This window comes from Myotis davidii, unplaced genomic scaffold, assembly GCF_000327345.1.
Source record: "Myotis davidii unplaced genomic scaffold, ASM32734v1 scaffold118, whole genome shotgun sequence".
NCBI classification, from domain to species: Eukaryota; Metazoa; Chordata; class Mammalia; order Chiroptera; family Vespertilionidae; genus Myotis; species Myotis davidii.
Genome location: NW_006290441.1, coordinates 1,976,836 through 1,997,273, shown reverse-complemented (window position 1 = coordinate 1,997,273; position 20,438 = coordinate 1,976,836). Strand labels below are relative to the sequence as shown.

The 20,438-nt window shown below is 35.5% G+C and overlaps 1 protein-coding gene and 1 pseudogene across 1 annotated transcript in view; one reads left to right on the top strand and one right to left on the bottom strand.

The window, feature by feature from the left end:
• Positions 1-20,438, bottom strand: part of SBF2 (SET binding factor 2) — a 314,832-nt gene that overhangs the window by 254,027 nt on the left and 40,367 nt on the right. The gene's annotated exons all lie outside the window — the stretch shown is intronic.
• Positions 19,488-20,058, top strand: LOC107183037 (annotated as a pseudogene).

The following is a 20,438-nucleotide window of genomic DNA, read 5'->3' as shown; positions in this document are numbered from 1 at the left end:
CGGTGGTGGTGGTAGCCTTTCCTGCCTCCTCAGCAGCACTAAGGATGTCTGACTACAGCTTAGGCCTGCTCCCTGCTGGCAAGTGGACATCCCCCAAGGGCTCCTGGGCTGCCAGAGGTATGTCTGATTGCCAGCTTAGGCCCAATCCCCCGGGGAGCGGGCCTAAGCCAGCAGGTAGTCATCCACTGAGGGGTCCCAGACTGCAAGAGGGCATAGGTGGGGCTAAGGGACACCCCCCGCCCCCGAGTGTACAAATTTTTGTGCACTGGGCCTCTAGTTATAATAATAAACACATTTGAGCAGTATGTTAAGAGTTTATATAATCCTTCTAGTAAATTTAAAACACAGTGTCTTTTATTTGTTCCCATAAACACCCTGAGAAGAAGATAGGGAAGGTTACACTACCTCCCTCCATCCCATTTTATTTATTTATTTATTTTTTAAATATATTTTATTGGTTTTTTACAGAGAGAAATGGAGAGGGACAGAGAGTTAGAAACATCGATGAGAGAGAAACATTGATCAGCTGCCTCCTGCACATCCCCCACTGGGGATGTGCCCGCAACCAAGGTACATGCCCTTGACTGGAATCAAACCCGGGACCCCTCAGTTCACAGGCCGAGGCTCTATCCACTGAGCCAAACCGGTCAGGGCCCCACCCCATTTTAGACATAAAGAATTGAAGTCCAAAGTTGTTGGCTTGTACACACATACAGAAGTATACCACATCCTCACCATTCATTAGTAGTAAACTAATGTGATTTTCTATTATTTGTAATTATTCTTTTTTGTTTCCCGATAACTCAGGATATTAAATCCTACAGCTCTCCTCAACTATTTTATTGCTTCAAGTGTAGTATGTAATACTAATTGGGATTCCAATTGAGACACATATAATATTGCTGTAGGGATTATGACAATACCACCTAATCTCAATTCTAAGACATCTCTTTCACAGTTTAATATTTCTACAATCAGGATGGCTCTTCCAATTAACGTCACAAAAAATCTATTGGTGATTATGCAGAAAAGTAAGTAAGTTATGACAACACTACAAACACAAACACATAAAATATATATCTGTTCATCTGAATATCACTTTGGTTGAGGTATGTGCATTTGTAGCATCAAATGTGACTGATTTTTTTAAAATATGTTTTTATTGATTGCAGAGAGGAAGGAATAGGGAGAGAGAGATGAAAACATCGATGAGAGCCCTAACCGGTTTAGCTCAGTGGATAGAGCGTCAGCCTGCAGACTGAAGGGTCCCAGGTTTGATTCCGGCCAAGGGCATGTACCTTGGTTGCGGGCACATCCCCAGTGGGGAGTGTGCAGAAGGCAGCTGATCGATGTTTCTCTCTCATCGATGTTTCTAACTCTCCATCCCTCTCCCTTCTTCTCTGTAAAAAATCAATAAGATATATTTTTTTAAAAAAAGAAAACATCGATGAGAGAGAAACATTGATTGGCTGCCTCCTGCATGCCCCCCACTGGAGATTGAGCCTGCAACCCGGGCATGTGCCCTGACCAGGAATCCAATGGGTGACCTCTTGATTCATGGGTCCATGCTCAACCACTGCGCCACACAGGCCAGGCAAATGTGCCTGAATTTTTATCCAAATTTAAATCTCTAGATGTCTGGTAATTTTTTAAAAAGATTATACTGTGATAATGCTCTAAAAGAGAAACCAGGAATATACATATAAAATTGATTGTCACATACCTGATAAGATGATTAAATACAATGGAAAAATAAATCTTTAGAACTGGTTGCTGAATTCCGATTCCAGAATAGAATTTATGCATCAGGAAAAATTTAGATATTCTCTTCCAAAATAATTCTAATGAAACAATAATTCCAATGAAATTATTTACTCTCTAAAACACTGCTTTTGTCATGTAACTCTCCTCCTGTTCATGAATCTATAATAGCTTTCTATTGCCTCCCCGTTCAAACACAAACTTCTATATAACTTTCAGGGGCATCCATTATCTGGACTCATAAATTTACACAATTTTAATAAGCATTTTTCCCCATTTCTACCTCCCAGTCTCTACTTCAGTCAGTCTCTTAAAGGAAGTCCCTATCTTTCTTATAACCCTGCCTTGATCTGTTCACTTCACCCATCCTCTTTCTTCCTAGCCAATAAAACCTGACCATCTTTCCATCACAATTCGAGTCTTGATCTACTTAATTTTGAGCTCCCATGGTAGCCAGAGACAGTTAGTTACCAATGGCACTTATGTATTTATTTGCTTCTTAACTATTCCTTTTTCCATACCTTGGAAATATGGAAAACATCATCCATCTTTTGTCTTCTCCAAAGAAAAGAAGGACTTAAATGATAGGAAACTAAATCTCAGGGAAATTAAATGAAGGGCTAGATTGAAGAGCTAACTAGTTCAACCTAGTCAAAACTCCAGTTTAGTGATTTTTTTCCTTCTACATAGTATTAACATATGTTGAAAGGAGCAAAATAAAAGATATGTATCAAACCCAGGTCTTATTTTGCTTAATATAAAAATAAGATCACAAACAGGGCCCATTATACGTTAACCTACTGAAATTCCTGTTTCCCAATTAAACTAAAAGTTTACAAATTTTGAATTAAAGTTCCAATACAAATTGGGAGGGGAGCAGAAAGAGGATTAGTTATGGACTTAGTGACACAAAGCTTTATTTAAACTTGGTAAACCAGTCCTAAGAGTCTCTCTTGGGTGCTATTTACACATTATTTTTTTATGATTACAATCATGCAATATGATTCCATTTGGGATTTCAAGTAAAGTTGGAATGCTGTATTCCCTAAAGAACAAATAGTGTTTGGTTTAAGGAGGAGAAAAAAGGAATGTGATACTTCTGGTCAAAAGTTCTCTTTCTGGAATTCATGATAAATGAAAAGAATTTTGGCAATCCCTATGTCATTCTGCATCTCACAAGCAACGTGCAATTCCTCATGTCACTACATCTTGGTTATTCACTGAAACAACTGATCTTATTACAAAACAAGTTAAACAAACAAACAAAGCCTCCTTCAGTTCCTGCCTTGATTCATTATTAGCATTCACCTTTCCTTTCGCCTCACCCACATCCCAGATATTGAATGTCAAAGGGTCTCACCGAAGGGCAGGACATACGACAATTTAAACATCAATGAAATTGGATTCAGCTCTCCTTAGTCACTGAGTGATGACTCTATTTCTATTTGTACATTTTTTAAGTAATACTATGTCCTTCCTGGAAGTTCGTTTTGCATTCCAGATTACAGCAGGGACCGAAGTACAACAAAGAAAAAATGCAAAAAGTCAAGTGCCAGGGCAAGTTAGAAGCACACACATATGCAGGTAAGTCTAATTCACATTCCTTTTCAGTAAGATATTAATCTTTATGAAAATTTTAAAGAACTATCACTTAATTTAGCCTAAAGAAACTTAATTCTGCCTTAATATCAAATTTAAAATGTGATCAGAGGGTTACTTAGATTCTAACATACATGAGGGAAATGTACAAAGCATTTTACAACTCGGTAATAAATAATATGGATTGAAACACACATCCTGTTATTCTAATGTCATGTGATAATCGGATATAAAAAATATTTCCATCAATTTTTCACCTCCCATTATAGAACAGAAACTAAATATATCTATCTGCCCCCATCTCAAATCAGAGATGATATGATTGAAGGAGTTAAAATTTATTCCTAAAGTTTATCTTATAGGAGTTAAAAAAATAATTCTAGAAGAACACATTTAGAGAGTTATTCACACTCTTTACTTAAACTGATCAGAGTTCATATAATAAATGATGCCTATCTTTACTTCTGCTGATTACCTGCAGGAGCACCCCCCCCAAAAAAAGTATCTTCCTCTGTGAGAGTCACATCTGCAGGAAGAGGGCTACTAAAAAAAGAACCATCTGCTGTTCCAAGTTCATATCCTGCCAGTGGATATTTTGTAATCGTCAGGGCTGAAAAACATTTCGAAAGAGTTTTATATTCTCATATAATTAAGGCAGAAATTCCAGCCTCAGAAAATTAAAATGGCAGTTGTATTTATTATTAATATATTTCACTGAATAAGTCTGATATTGTGTGTCTCTGATTTGTACCCTATTTTCTAAAATCCTATGATAACAAACATTTTCTCAGTATTCCCTGTTCCCCTTGCCTTCTGCATCAAATATATTTACCATTTATGATCCTCATGTGTAAATAGTAGTATCAATAACAAAGTAGAGACAAATTTCATTTTGAAAAATCCAGAAAGTGAGAATTTGGATATATGTACAGATTAAAATCTTAGAGTTATACCACAACAAACATGATTTATTTTAGCTGAGCTTAATCTTTCAAATAAAGCGAAAGTTTATGTTAAATAAATATTATTTAATTGTATGTATGTCACTGCAAAGTTATAAGTAGATTTAAAAATGCTTGCCCTGGCCAGTGTTGTTCAATGGTTACAGCACTGGCCAGCACACCACAAGGGTCTTGGGTTCGATTCCCAATCAGGAGCATGTATCTAGGTTTCAATGCCTGGCCCCCTGGTCAGGGCATGAGGGGGAGGCAACCAACCAATGTGTCTCTCTCACCTCTCTCCCTCTCCCTCTTTTCTCCCTCTCCCTCTCCTCCTCCTCTTCCTCCCGCCCTTCCACTCTCTATAAAAAAGTCAGTGGAAAAAATATCCTCAGGTGAGGATTAACAAAAACAATTCTTAAGCAAGTGATGTACTATTATCTTGTAGGCACTGGTGAAAACCATTCATAAGAGAGTCTAATACATTTGTTTTCACAAGGGTTCTCTGATTTCACCAATAGCTAAATTAATAAATGATTGCTTAGTAAATGAGAATTTAACAGTATGTAAATCAAAGAATATTTAATTTCCTGGAATGAAATTATTCCAGGAATAATCGTGTGACATCAAGATCACATGATATTTAACCGGTAGCTTGTCTTACAATTCCTTATGTTTTTATGTTTATTTCAGTGGTTCTCAAACTTGACTACTATGGAATCACCTGGAGGCTTATAAAATTTTTTCAGTGCCAGGACCCTTCCTGCACCACATAAATCAGAATATCTTGGCAATTAGGTCTCAATATCAATTTTTTTTATTTTTAATTGTGGTAAACACACATAACATAAAGTTTACCATCTTAACTACTTTTAAGTATACAGTTCAATAGTGTTGACTGTATTCACATTGTCGTACAACTAGATCTTTAAAATATGCTGCATGACTGAAACACTATAACCATTGAACATCTCCACAGCTTCTGGCAAACACCATTCTACTTTGTTTCTAAGAATGTGACTACTTTAGAGATCTCATATAAGTGAAATCATACAATAAACTTCAAGATTCTTCCATGTTGTTTCATGTGACAGTATTTTCTTTATTTTTAAAGCCAATGCATACACATTTTCTTTATCCATTCATTAGTCAATGGACACTTGTATCACTTCCACATTTTAACTATTATAAATACTGCTATGAACATTATTGCACAAATATCTTTTTTAAACTCTGCTTTCAATTATTTTGAGTATGTACCCAGAAGTGAAATTGCAGAATCATATGAAAGTTCTATTTTTAATTTTTTGAGGAACCGCCATACTGTTTTCACATCAATTGCACCATTTTACATTACCACCAACAGTGCACAAGGGTTTCAAAATTCTCCACATTCTTGCTAACACTTCTTACTTTCTGTTTTTTTTTCACAATTGTCATCCTAATGGGTGTGAGGTGGTAGCTCATTGTGGTTTTGATTTGCATTTCTCAATTAGTGATGGGTGGTTGGCAATATTCAAGGAATAACCTTTGGAGCCAGAGATATGAAACTGACATTCAGAAGACAAAATAATCATGCACAGACTGGTAATGGCTGAAATACACCTAGGTAGTATAAAAACTTTAAGGTAAGACTGGTTTGCTTCCTCCATCCCACTCAGACTGCTTCCTCCCATGAACCTCCCCAGTCTCCCCTTTCTCCACAGAGTATTCTCTCTTTCAATCCAATTCCGTTCTACAGAATTTAATATGATTTTGGGAATGTTTCTGATTGCTCACTGGGATATCCTATTTAATAAAAGGGTAATATGCAAATCAACCAAATGATGGAACAACCAGTCGCTATGACACGTACTGACCACCAGGGGGGGCAGACGCTCAATGCAGAGCTGCCTCCAGCCTGCAGGCCCCAATGGCCAAATGGCGACCGGGGGAACTCAGGGTGGGTGGCAGCAGGGGGCAGGGCTGGCTGCGGGCAGCCGGGGAAGGTGGCCCTGATTACAGCCCAGGCCTAGGGAGTGTACCTGTGCACGAACTTCATGCGCCAGGCCTCTAGTTTACATATAAAGCCTTAACACTAATTTAAGAATATACTTTGGTACACCAAGTACTTACTTGGAAACCTGTATAATAAACTATATATTTCTTAGTTATCACAGAGTGTGTAGTTATACCTCAAAACAAGTCCTGAAAATCTAATTAATATACAAGTTCTGAATCATGAGAATTTTCCAACATCTCATTTGTTCAAAACCCTCAATAATGCAGAATATAGCCTAGATCCTAAAAGCAGACCAAACAAGCAAATAGTTAAATAGTAAAATTAGATACCAACATTCTTTGTTAACTGGAACTTGATTTATCTCAGAGGAGAATCCTTTGACTCTCACTGAGTTATTAGATACTATCAGTTGTAGCAAATTTAACTATATGATTTTCCAATCTATAACAAATACATCCATACTGGGAGGTGAAAATAGAAACATGACAGTATGAATAAACTTTATGAATAAAGTATGAACAAGTGTACCTTCACACTGCATATTATTTGCAAGCATCACTTATTACAGCACATTATGAGAACTGATACTCATATTGAGTGGCTTACTCAAAGATTAAATTACATTGGTATGCAGTCTTGGGAAGGTGCATAGCTCGTAAGATATGTAGCTGTAGGGCACACACACAAATACCTTGCCTATACCTTTCTTCTGCTTTCAAATCTTGACTCTTTCATGAATCATCGCATAAGCAGTTTATTACTTTGTCTTTACCCCTCCCTGCCTAAGGTACTCTCACCAATCCAACCACCTAACTTAACTAGGGGAAACCCTCCCCCTATTTTTCCTACTAAATTGAAGAATGCGTAAGTGTTAAAGTGTCAAAAAACATTTTCAAAATTGAATCTAAGAATGTTCACCTTTGAAAGAGAAAGGCTGGGAGGAAGAAGAGTATTGAGGAAAAGAAAATGGAAGTAAGAAGTGAAACATGAGGCCTAGCTCACAAATACTTATAATTTATTTGAGCAAAAGTATTCATTGCGCATCTCTCAGTAGTTAACTTATAACAGACACTTTCAGGTATTACATACTATTAATATTTGTTCTGCTTTCTTCCTGTTTAGTATCAGTAGGAAAAAACTGAAGGATTTCCTTATTATCTGGGTAGTTTTATAAAATCCCACAACAGGAAATCTCCCAAAGAATGGGATATTTAAATTTTTGTATTTATATTTTTAAAATTCCTTAAAGTACACAAGAATTAAATTCTATTCCTACTTGAAAATAAAGTAAAAACTTTTATTCACTAAAGTAAATAAATTTTCCTATATTGCTTTAGACCTAGCTATACATATACACATGTAACAGTTTTTTAGATAAAAAATTGTATCTCATATATGTGTATCATGATTTATATCATGTAATATTTTCTCATATATGTGTGTCATGGTTTACTTGATTTATTTACCTAACCATAACACTACCATTGAGAAAGTTTTCAGTATTTTACTATTATAAGAAAGATCAATGAACATGCTTGTTGTAACAAATTAGAATCTTAGCATGCTTTGTAGTTTTCATTGTACAAGTCTTTCACCTCCTTGGTTAAATTAATTCCTAAGTATTATATTCTCTTTGATGCTATTGTTAATGGAACTGTTTTCATAATTTCCTTTTAAGATAGTTCATTATAAATGTATAGAAATGCAACTGATTTTTGTGTGTTGACTCTGGATCCTGCTGCTTAGCTGAATTTATTTATTATTCCTAACAGGTTTTTTTGGAGGGGTGGATTATTAGGGCTTTGTATATGGACATGTCGATCTTTTATCTATAATCAGATCATCTTACTTCTTCCTTTCCAATTTGAATGCTTTATTTTATTCTTTTTTAATTGCTCTGGATACAACTTTTAGTACTAATAGAAGTGGCAGGATGGGCATCCTTGCCTTCTTTCTGATCTTAGAAGAAAGTTTTGTCTTTCTCCATTGAGTATGATGTGTTCATATATGGCTCTTATTATGTTAATGTAGTTTCCTTCTATTCCAAGTTTGTTGAGTATTTTTTATCATAAAATGGTGTTAAATTTTGTCAAAGACTTTTCTGAATCAATGAGATGATTATGTGATGTATTTTTTTTCACTTCATTCTGTTAATGTGGTACACTGATTGATTTCATATGTTAAAAGATTATTGCATTCCAGAAATAAATCCTACTTGGTCATCATGCATAAACCTTTAATATGTTGTGAATTCAGTTTGCTAGTATTTTGTTGAGGGTCTTTTTTTTTTAATATATTTTATTGATTTTTTTACAGAGAGGAAGGGAGAGGGATAGGGAGTTAGAAACATCAATGAGAGAGAAACATCGATCAGCTGCCTCCTGCACACTCCCCACTGGGGATGTGCCTGCAACCAAGGTACATGCCCTTGGCTGGAATCGAACCGGGGACCCTTGAGCCCGCAGGCCGACACTCTATCCACTGAGCCAAACCGGTCAGGGCTGTTGAGGGTCTTTACATCAGTGTTCAGAAGGGATACTGGTCTGCAGTCATTTTGTAGTCTCTTTGTCTGGCTTTGGTTATCAGGGCAATGCTGGCCTCAGAATGCACTAGGAAGTGCTTCCTCCTCTTCAAATATTTGGAAAAATTTGAGAAGGGGTTTCAGTTCTTCTTTAAATGATAGATATAATTCACCAGGGAAGCCAGGATATCCAGGGATATTTTTTTCCAGAAGATTTTTGGTTACTGATTCAATCTACTTACTAATTATAAATATATTTAAATTTTCTATTTCTTTGTGAATTAGTCTTAATAAGTTTTTTGTTTCTAGAAATGTGTCCATTTCATCTAGGTTACCAATGTGTTTAGCATACAATAGTACTGCTTCCAGTACTATTTTATTTTTTTATATCTGTATAGTTAGTAGTAATGTCCCCACTTTCTGACTAGTAATTTGAGTCTTCTCTCTTTTAACTAAGTCCATCTAGCTAAAAGTTTACCAATTTTGTCGATCTTTTAAAGAACAACTTTTGGTTTCATTGATTTTTCTCTTGTTTTTCTACTCTATTTTGTTTACCTGTAACCTTTAATATTTCCTTCCTTCTGCTAGGTTTGGGTTTAACTTGTTCTTTTATCTAGTTCCTTAAGTTGTAAAGTTTGTTATGTATATTTTACCATAGTAAAAAAAATTTTTTTTAATGTTTTTCACTTAGTATGTCTCCAAACTCTCTGATAACTTGCCTCGCTCTCAAAAAATATTTTTTTAAAGAACAAATTAACAAGAGAACTAGAAGACAAGCCACAGACTGAGAGAAAACATTTGCAACAACACATCAATTAAAGGATTGTTATCCAAAGTATGCATAAGACTCTTAAAACTCAAAAATAAAAAAAACAAACAACTTAAAAAAATGGAACAACAACCTTAATAGATACCTCACCAACAAAGATATACAAATGGCAAATAAGTATATGAAAAGATATTCCACTTCAAATGTCATCAGAGAAATGCAAATTAAAACAACAATGTGATGTCTCTACACAGAACACTGACAAAATCAAATGCTAGTAAGGATGTGTGGACCAATGGGAACTCTCATCCACTGCCAGTAGGAATACAAAGTGGTTAAAAATGGTAAAAACACTGTGAAAGACAGTTTAGTGGCTTCTTATAAAACAAGATATATACTCTTACTGTACAAGAAAGCAATCACCTCCCCTGCTATTTACTCACAAGGTTGAAAATTTTATATCCACATAAAATCCTGCACATTGACGTTTATAGGAGCATTATTCATAATTTACAAAACTTGGAAGCAATCAAGATGTCTTTCAGTAGGTGGATAAGTAAATTGTGATACATCCAGACAATGAAATATTATTCAGCACAAAGAAGAGAGGTGCTACCAAGCCATGAAAGGACATGGACTAACCTTGAATGCACATTACCAAGTGAAAGAAGCCAATATGAAATGGCTACATATATATGATTCCAACTATATGACATTCCGGAAGAGGCAAAACCATGGAGACAATAAAAAGATCAGTGACTGCTGTGGGGCTTGGGGGCAGAGGGATAATAGAGCACAGAGGATTTTTTAGGGCAGTAAAAATAATCTGTATGATACTGTAATGATGGATATATGTCTTGAATATTTGTCCAAATCCATAGAATGTCCAACACCAAGAGTGAACCCTAAGGTAAACCACAGGCTTTAGGTAATTTAATTATGTGTCGACCTTGGTAAAAGGGTACCATTCTGGTGATTGGTGCTGATAATAGGTGAGGCAATGCATGTGTGGGGACAAGGGACATATGGAAAATCTCAGTGCCTCCATCTCAATTTTGTTGTAAACATCGTTATGTGAGCACATCTATGGGCTGCCTCCCACATGCCCCTGACCTGGGATCGAGCCCACAACCCAGGCATGCTCCCTTGACTGGACTACCCCTCCCGCCCCTGTGCCCAAGCAACTGAGCCACACCAGCAAGGGTTCTTATATATCCAGTTTCTTATATATCCCTACATAACCTATTACAGTGCTAAATAATAGGGAATAGAGCCCTAGTCAGTTTGGCTCAGTGGCTTAGAGTGTCAGCCTGCAGACCAGAGGATCCTGGGTTCAATTCCGATCAAGGGCACATACCTTGGTTGCAGGCTCTGCCCTGGCCCAGACCCTGGTCCAGGCACGTGCAGGAGGCAACCAATCAATGTGTATCTCTCACATCGATGTTTCTCTCTGTCTTTTCCCTCTCTGTTCCACTTTCTCTAAAAGATCAATGGAAAAATATTCTCAGGTGAGGATTAACAAAATAATAATAATAATAATGGAGAATAAAAAACAAAAGCAGGTAAGAGCTCAAGCTTCAATGTAAATGCAAAAACCAACTGTACCACTTACTAGCTTATATGATGCAAAGCAATTTACTTAATTTCTATGAACCTCACTTTTCTCATTTGTAAAATGGTAAGAATAAAAGTATCTACACTTTAAAACATTATGTGAAGATTAAATTAAATAGCAAATATTAAAAGAATATAAGCACTCAATAAAGGTCAGCTTTTAGGATTACTATTAGGAAGTACCTGATACTATTTAGTATAATTGGTGTTTAGCAAATTTCTCAGTTTAATTATAAATAAAACTTTCAAATTATGGTAAATCTACAAAACTTTAGAAAATAACAAGATAAAGCACATATTTATTTGTGAGTTCATTATCTATCTTCCTAACTACACTAGTTCCATGCAGTCAGGGATGAAGCCTATTTTACATACTACAATAGAGAAAGCAGCTATCAAACTGTCAGTGAAGCACACTGTACACAAATTAAAATAACTACTGAATAAATTAATGTAATGGCTAATATTTTATATAGTCCAAAATTTATACATATGCTTATATCATTAACAACAACCCCTCTTCCTTTCTAACCAATTGATTCTGCCATCCTGAAAACTAAAAGCAAACATTAATATTTTTGCAAGTGTCACCACAGAATATCAATCTATTCAGCACCCATCTATCCTTTAAACATATTCTAATACCAAGAACATATGCCATGTAAAAACTCTGTAGTGGAACATCACACATTGTTAAAGATACTGATAGGTGTGGAATACTACTGAAAGAATAGTACTGAACTTCAAAGTCCTAAACAAACTGTTTTTTAGATTGAAAGTGAGAAATAATATATTTTGTCAGTTTTATTAATTTATAAACTTAATTTATTGGAAAAAATTCTCAACAAAATAAAAGGTATTGAATTTATAGTTGTAAACCTTTCATCAGTTTAAAACAGGTAGGGGAAATAGCTGTGTTTTCTTTCAAACTATATGTCCTAATAACTTTATATGAATAAATGTTTATTATTTCTGCTTGTTTTCTTATCTAGTTTAACTCAGCTATCAAAACAGGAATTCCTGTCCACCTGAACCAACGCAGACAGTAACCAAACAAGCTGACCACAGGCTCAAAGAATCATGTCTCCCACAAAATACTATTTCTTGCTCCTTTGCTATTATTTCTTGGGTGGTAAGCAGCCTTGAGAAAATGGTTTTGTTGTTATCTGCATGTAACTTCTCTCCTCAAAGCAATCAGTTGCGATTTATTAAACACATAGCCATGGACTGTGCTTAAGCCTTGAGGAATCTAAGGTGCTTCTCTTGTATCATCTTACAACCATATTAGATGCTCCTGTAATTTTAAAAAATTTATCTATTACCCTTGATGCTAACTTTACCTTGACCCACCTAAAAATCTTCAGCAATGATAGGTTCAATCTGTAAAATATATTGCACATCCATCCACTGCCATTGCCCTGGTTCGAAGCACTTTTTTCAATAGAGATACTGTAATAACTAACTAGCTAACTACCTGATCTCGTTTATATCAGGTATAGGCTAGTATGTGAGCTTTATAATCCCCAGACTATTATTTCTATATTTTTTCACTAAGTTTAAACAATTTATGAAAATTTTCAAATTTAAAAAAAGAATCTAATGAAATGCGCAAATACACATGATCCACACTTAATTACAAAAACTGTGTCACAATACGTCTTTTTAAAAAATTGACGTATAACATTATGTTTGTTTCAGATATACAATACAGTGATTCAATATTTATATGAAAATATGAAATGATCAGGTCCTCCTCTAATTTTGTTGAAATCAATTGCAATTCATCTAACTTCCCAAAGGATTTGTGTCCTTATATAAGAATGATTTAGTTTCTAATTTTTTTTTAAAGTATACAAAATGACTTCTCAAAAAATTATCTTATAAATATTAACTATACATGTAACTTTTACCTAGAGACAGATTCTTTAATCGAATATATTTAAAAAGGGATTGGCAAAATACTCTTAAATTTCAATATACCACTGACAGAACAACATTTTTTAACTTTTATTTTGAAATAACTTATAATCTAAGCAAGTTGCCAAGACAGTTAGAGAAAGGCTCCTTGTACTCTTCACTCAGTCTCCCTCAATGGTTACTTCTTGTACAACTACAGAGCAATATCAAAACCAGAAACCAAAATTGGTACAAATGTGTGTGTACATTTTATCACTTGTATATATTTGTGTAATCACCATCACAAACAAGAAATAAAACCATTCCATCACCATAAAGATCTCCCTCAGGCTACACTTTCCTTCATAGCTCCACCCAACTCCATCATCCACCTCAATGTCCTGGCAACCACTAATTTGTTCATGGCCTCTATAATTTTGTTATTTTAAGAATGTTATATAAATGGAATCATATGCTATGAGTCTTTCTGAGATTGGCTTTCTTCACTCAGCATAATGCCCTTACGACCCATTCAAGTTGTCTATCAATAGTTTGTCATTACTTTACTGCTCAGTAGTACGCCATGGTATACTACAAATAGATAAACTAGAGGCCTGGTGCATGAAATTCATGCACTAAGGATGGGAGAAATCCCCTCAGCCTGACCTGCACCCTCATAGTCCGGGACCCCTCGCTCCTTACCATCTGCTTGCTCGCTGCTCCTTACCGCTCAGCTAACTGCTCCTTAGTGCTGCCACTGCCACGGAGGCTCCTGCCACCGCCACTGTGCTCGCCAGCCATGAGCCCGGCTTCTGGCTGAGCAGTGCTACCCCTGTGGGAGCTCACTGACCACCAGGAGGCAGCTCCTGTGTTGAGCGTCTGCCCTGGTTCCACTGTTTGGTCGATTTGCACATTAGGCTTTTATTATATAGGATACGTAGGTAGATTTATAGATGATAGATAGGCCATTGTCAGATATGTGTTTTGCCAATATTTTATCCCAGACTTATTCTCATCATAGGGTATTTAGCACAGCAATAGTTCTTAATTTTAATAAATTATAATTTATAAATTTTTCTTTTATATATCATGCCTTTTGCATCATGTTTAAGAAATCTTCAAGTCTTGTTTCCCAAAGATATTCTATGTTTTCTTCTAAAATTTTTATTGTTTTACATTTTAAACTTAAATCTATGATCCATTTTGAGTTATTTTTATATAAATTGTGAGTTCTGGGTCAAGATTAATTTTTTTTCTATGAATATCCAATTCATCTCACCATTTATTGAAAAAACATTGAATTGCTTTTGCACCTTTGTCAAAGATCTGGTAGCTTTTACCATAGGAAGTTATTTCCGTGTTCACTATTCTGTGACACTGATCTATGAATATATGCTTCTACCAATACCACACAGGCTTCTAATGAGGTGCACTGCTTGATAAAATACTAGTCATCTTTTTGTCTTGAGATAAGATCATTGTTTCCCAACTTTCTTCATAAATACCATTAAGTGTAGGACTAGAAATCCCATCATGAGGCAAAGTATGATGAAACATCTATCCAGTTTTCCTCTAAGACTCCTGACTAACATGTCCTCTCAAAAATAGCCTTAATAATAGTCACCACCAACCTTATACAAAACTGATATTCATCAAGAAACATTGCCACCCTAGCCAGACAGAGCTCGGCCTACAGACTGAAGAGTCTGGGTTTCGATTCCAGTCAAAGGCACATGCAGGGTTGTGGGCTCAATCCCCAGCAGAGGGTATGTAGTAGGCAGCCAATCAGTGATTCTCTCTCATTGATGTTTCTATCTCTCTCTCCCTCTCCCTTCCTTTCTGAAATCAACAAAAACATTTAAAAGAAAGAAGAAACAAACAAAAAAAAGAAACAATGCCGTGAAGTTCCTAAGCCTAAAGGTACTCAAATAAGACTTCTTCGGCATTTGATGTAATGTTCAGGTTAGTAAAAACAGAGGTAAAAGTGTCATAGAGTTGTACACTTGAAACCTGGATGGTTTTATTAACCAATGTCACCCCAATAAGTTCGTTCAATCAATCAATAAGTAAATCCTACACTGCAAAGTAGCTGTGGGATGTGAAGTACAGCGTAGGGCATATTGTTAATAATATATTAATAACTATGTGTGGTGTCAGTTGGGTGGGTACTAGAATTATCAGGGATATCACTTTGTAAATTATATAATTGTCTAACCACTAAAACTAATATAAAATAATAGAGTGTCAGCTGTAATTGAAAAATAAAATCAACAAACAAGACAAACAAAGAAGCTCCTAAGCTTCAGGCAACATAGATCCTAACTCAGGACTTTGACTAAAGCAATACAAATGCCTTTTCTCTTCAGCATGTTCAAGTTCCAATTATGTTCCAATTACTCTTGCTGCATAATAAACTATCCCAAAAGGTAGTAGCTTAAATTAAGCACCACTTTATGCTCATAGAGTCTGTGGATTACAAATTCAGACAGCTCAGGGACAGAATACTATTCTCATTCTTTGACCAATATCAACATAGAAGATTTAAGATCAACAGATTAAGACTGGTTATATCTGAAGAATAGGATTACAGATGGAAGCAGAGGTGTTTAAAGAAAAATGTAATGATTTAACATTGAAATTTTATCTTAAGTGGCTGAAATAGTTTAAAATTTGTTTTTAAATAACTTTAAGGTTTTTTATTATTTTTATAACTTTAAGTTTTAACTATATTGATGTTTTGTTTAAATAATTAAAAATATTTTATTGACTAAAATTATCCAAACTACAAAAGCTGTATTTTAATAAGCCTTTCAGCTGGAAATAATTGATCATCTGTTTTAATTTTACTTTAAAACAAATGTCCAGCATTTTGCACCTGGATAAAACAGTTCAGAGTTAACAAATACTTCAAAGAAAAACATCTGTAAATATGGCAGGTATAAGATGGAGACAATTAGTAGTTGGTATTCATCCCCACACCCAAGTGTATATAAAAAGGTCAAGTCCTAAGTAAAAACAAGAACAAACATGAAATGGGAGGATAAATAACCAAATAAGGATAAAGGCAGAACTGGAGTAATTACCTAATATATTAAATTCACGATCATACATGACTTAAACCTTCTGGAATTGGGGTGTAATCATTATAGAAACACCAGTCAGCATTTCTTCTAAGACTCCTAGATAACTAAAGGGCTCCTCCCAACTTTCTATGCTAAAGGTTAAGATGTATCTCCCTTGGAGAACACATTTATGTTATCAAATCTTATATACTTACATACTTTGTTGTGTAAGTATTGCTATTTATTGTTAACTTTTTTTATTGACAATGTTTTTTATTCTGTATAGTTTTGTTCACTTTTGTTTAATGTAGTAGTAGTTTAAGGGAGTTTTTATTTTTTTTGTTTTTTTATGTTGCTATGTAAAAATGTTCTTCTTGACCTCTAACATTCAAGGATTCAATGACATTTGAAAATGTCTATATTCAGCTATGCTTACACCCACCACACCTCTAACAATGTCCATAATATAGTCCAAGTAATCCAGTTCTAAAGAGGTTCTGTAATGCTGGTATTTCTTTGCTCACCTAGCCCTTTCTCCTCTGCATCCTTCTTCCACTGATTAGGTAGAATGACCACAAGATGGATGCCTTTCACTAAAATTTCCCACTGATGCCCATTGACAACCATTGATGCCTTTCACTAAAATTTGTTTCCTCCAAGAAACAGCATACCTGAAAAAGCCCTGAAAACAGTAAAGTGCTGTTCAAACATCATTACTGTACAGAGCTTACTTTCTTCACTATAAGAACAACTCCCATTCATACAATTCAAAATTTAGTTTTAAGTTATGATAAAGCCGTAGAAAGAATATCCTGCAATTAATCATATTTCTTCTAAACAATCTAAAAATTACAACTCTAACTTATCCTAACATAGAATAACTTTTTAATTGCCCTCCTAAGTTTATTCTTCTATGCTTACCAGTGTTTTCACATTACAGGAACAGTTACAAATGGGGAAAACTACCAAGCATTTTAAACTGTTTTTATCTTTAAAAAGATGCAACTTGTCAAGCTATCAGATCATCTGCTTTACTAAACGTGACTGATTGTCACAGTTGGCTAAATAAAAGCCATTTCTATATAGAGTTCACTCTTCTAATTGCCATGGTAAAGTAGGCTTTTCTAATGTTAAAAATTCCTTACCACCAAAAAAAAACCCCAGTATTTTCCTTACATTTATCTAAATATTTTCAGACATAACATCTAATTTTTATACAAATAAATGCAGATTCTTGTGGTGTAACTGCAAATCACCAATCATCCACAACCAAACCCTATACACCTTTTCTAAAGATACGCAACAATTTTTAAGAAAACACCAAAAAAAAACAAAAACACAAATTCTTTTATCTGATCTAATCAGCTACTACTCTTAAGCAAAACTGATTTAAATGATTACACGTCTCCTGTTTTCATCTTCCTTTTTCATACAAGGCACTCTTGGAAGTGTGTATCAATTCTATGCTACACATTCGAAAGCAGGAACACTAGGGAAAGTCTATATTTTTAATTCTTTCTGAAATTTCCTTTGCTCATTGATTCCTTCCCTAACGACAAGGAAAAGTAAAATGTCTATGTAGAATAGAATTATGAACTTCAAATAAATAATAGGTACCATATAAAGTTCTCATTTTGTTTTTATTAAACCAAAGAACTTATATACTTATATGCATATACTTATATACTTATATGCTTGTATCCATGGATACAAACAATAGGGTGCTGAAGACTTGGGGCAATGGGTAGGAGCTGGGTGGAAAGGCATAAAAGGGTGAGGGAGAATGGAAGACATCTGTAATACCGCAACAATAAAATAAAGATAAAAATCAATTGTGGTCTGACCAGTGTGGCTGACCAGAGCATCAACCCATGAACCAGGAGGTGATGGTTCAATTCCCAGTCAAGGCTCCCATTGAGGGCTCTATCCTCGGTAGGGGGTATGCAGGAACCAGCCAATTGATGTTTCTCTCTCCTCTCCTCGATATTTCTATCTTTCTACCTTTCTTCCTTCCTCCCCTCTAAAATCAATAAAAATATATTTTTTTAAAAATCAATTGTGCCCGAGCTAGTTTGGCTCAGTGGATAGAGAGTCAGCCTGTGGACTGAAGGGTCCTGGGTTCAATTCCAGTCAAGGACACGTGCCTGGGTTGCGGGCTCGATCCCCAGCAGGGGGCGTGCAGGAGGCAGCCTATCAATGATTCTCTCTCATCATTAATGTTTCTAACTCTCCCTCTCCCTTCTTCTCTGAAATCAATAAAAATATATTTTTAAAAAATCAATTGTATAGTATATGGGGGAAATATATCTTGGTAAACTTTCATGTAAATAAAACCCACAGAAGAGCATGTGTGAAATAGTAACTAAAAGTCAGTATGTATGTTTGAGCAATGTAGTATAGTTGTTTTCTCTTTGCATTGCAACCTCTACATATAGTTATATAAGGCACAGTTAGTTTTAAAAGGAACACTGTCAATGTAGAGATTTCCAGAGAAAAGCAACTAAGAAATAAGGCATACATACTCATTATCACAACAGAAGATATGACTAGAGATATTGGAAACATTAACTCTCATGACTTTACTGTCCTCTTGTGTGATGACTTCTGAATCCATATCCCCAAGTCTAACCTATCCCCTGGATTTCAAATGCATACCCACATGCTGGATGAATATACTTACTTGTCTGTTTCACATACATTTTGGCCTCAACCAGAGAGGTAGCATAGTATGAAGAGCCTGAATACTGGAGGCCATGATTCAATCCAGCACCTAGATTCTAGGCCAGTGATGGCGAACCTTTTGAGCTCGGCGTGTCAGCATTTTGAAAAACCGTAACTTAACTCTGGTGCTGTGTCACATATAGAAATTTTTTGATAATTGCAACCATAGTAAAACAAAGACTTATATTTTTGGTATTTATTTTATATATTTAAATGCCATTTAACAAAGAAAAATCTACCAAAAAAATGAGTTCGTGTGTCACCTCTGACATGCGTGTCATAGGTTCGCCATCACTGTTCTAGGCCCTACCAGTTACCAGCTATATAGACCTTGAAAAAATTACCTGACCTCTTTGTGCCTCAACTTCCTCATCTATAAAATAAAAACAATAATATTTACCTTGTAAGGTTGTCAGGAAATTTTTGAAACCTCTTAGGATAGAATTGGACACATCCTAACTGATATGTGTTTGTGAATTTTTTTTTAAAGCATACCTAATAACCAAATTTAAACTCTCCATCCCCAAAACTGTGCCTCTTTCCATACCCTAACCTCTTTTTTTCAGTGAGTCCTTAAAAGTTCTTGTCATAAGGGTCAATACGGATGAAGACCATGCTCAGCAATCAGACTGTCCACAATCCAGAAAATGTCAACATCACTCTGAAGGAATGCACAGTTATTATGAAGGGCCTAGCTAGAAGCACAGTGAAACAGGACTTCAACTGCATCAGTATAGAACTTCATCTCCTTAAAAGAAAAAGCAGAGGCTTCAGGTTGACAAATGGTGTGGAAATATAAAGGAACTAACTATTGCTCACACCATCTGTAGTCATGTACAAAACATGACCAAGGGTGTTACACTGGGCTTCTGTTACAAGATGAGGCCTGTGTAAGCTCACTTCCCCATCAACACTGTTATTCAGGAGAATGGTTCTCTTGTTGAAATCAGAAATATCTTATGCAAAAAATGTATCCACAGGGTTCGGATGAGGTCAGGCATCGCTTGTTTAGCATCTCAAGCCCCCCGCCCGCCCCCCGCCCAAAATGAGTTAATGCTTGAGGAAATGACATTGAACTTGTATCAACTTCAGCTGCTTTGATTCAGCAAACCACAACAGTTAAAAACAAGGATATCAGAAAAGTTTTGGATGATATCTATGCTTCTGAAAAATGAACAGCTTAGTAGGCTGATGAGTAAGATCTAAGTTGTCCAGTTACAGAAACAGCAAGATGAAAGATGACTCCTCAGACTTATTTGTGATATTTTAAAGATGCAATAAAAGCTGTGTATGCATTTGGGGAAGCAGGGGGACATGTGATCTTGCCAGTGAGGGGGAAAAGAGAAGAGGAAAGAAAGAATTAAAAAGGAAATGGAGGAAGAAAGAGAGAAGGAAGAGAAATTATGGCAGGAATTAAAAAATGTTGATAGTGCTTATCTCTGGTTGAAGAGATTACAAGTAATCATATTCTTTATATACTTTTCTGTATTTCTGAGATCTTCTAAAAATTAGAGATGTGCTTTCCTTTTCATCAGAGAGGGGGAAAAAACATGCT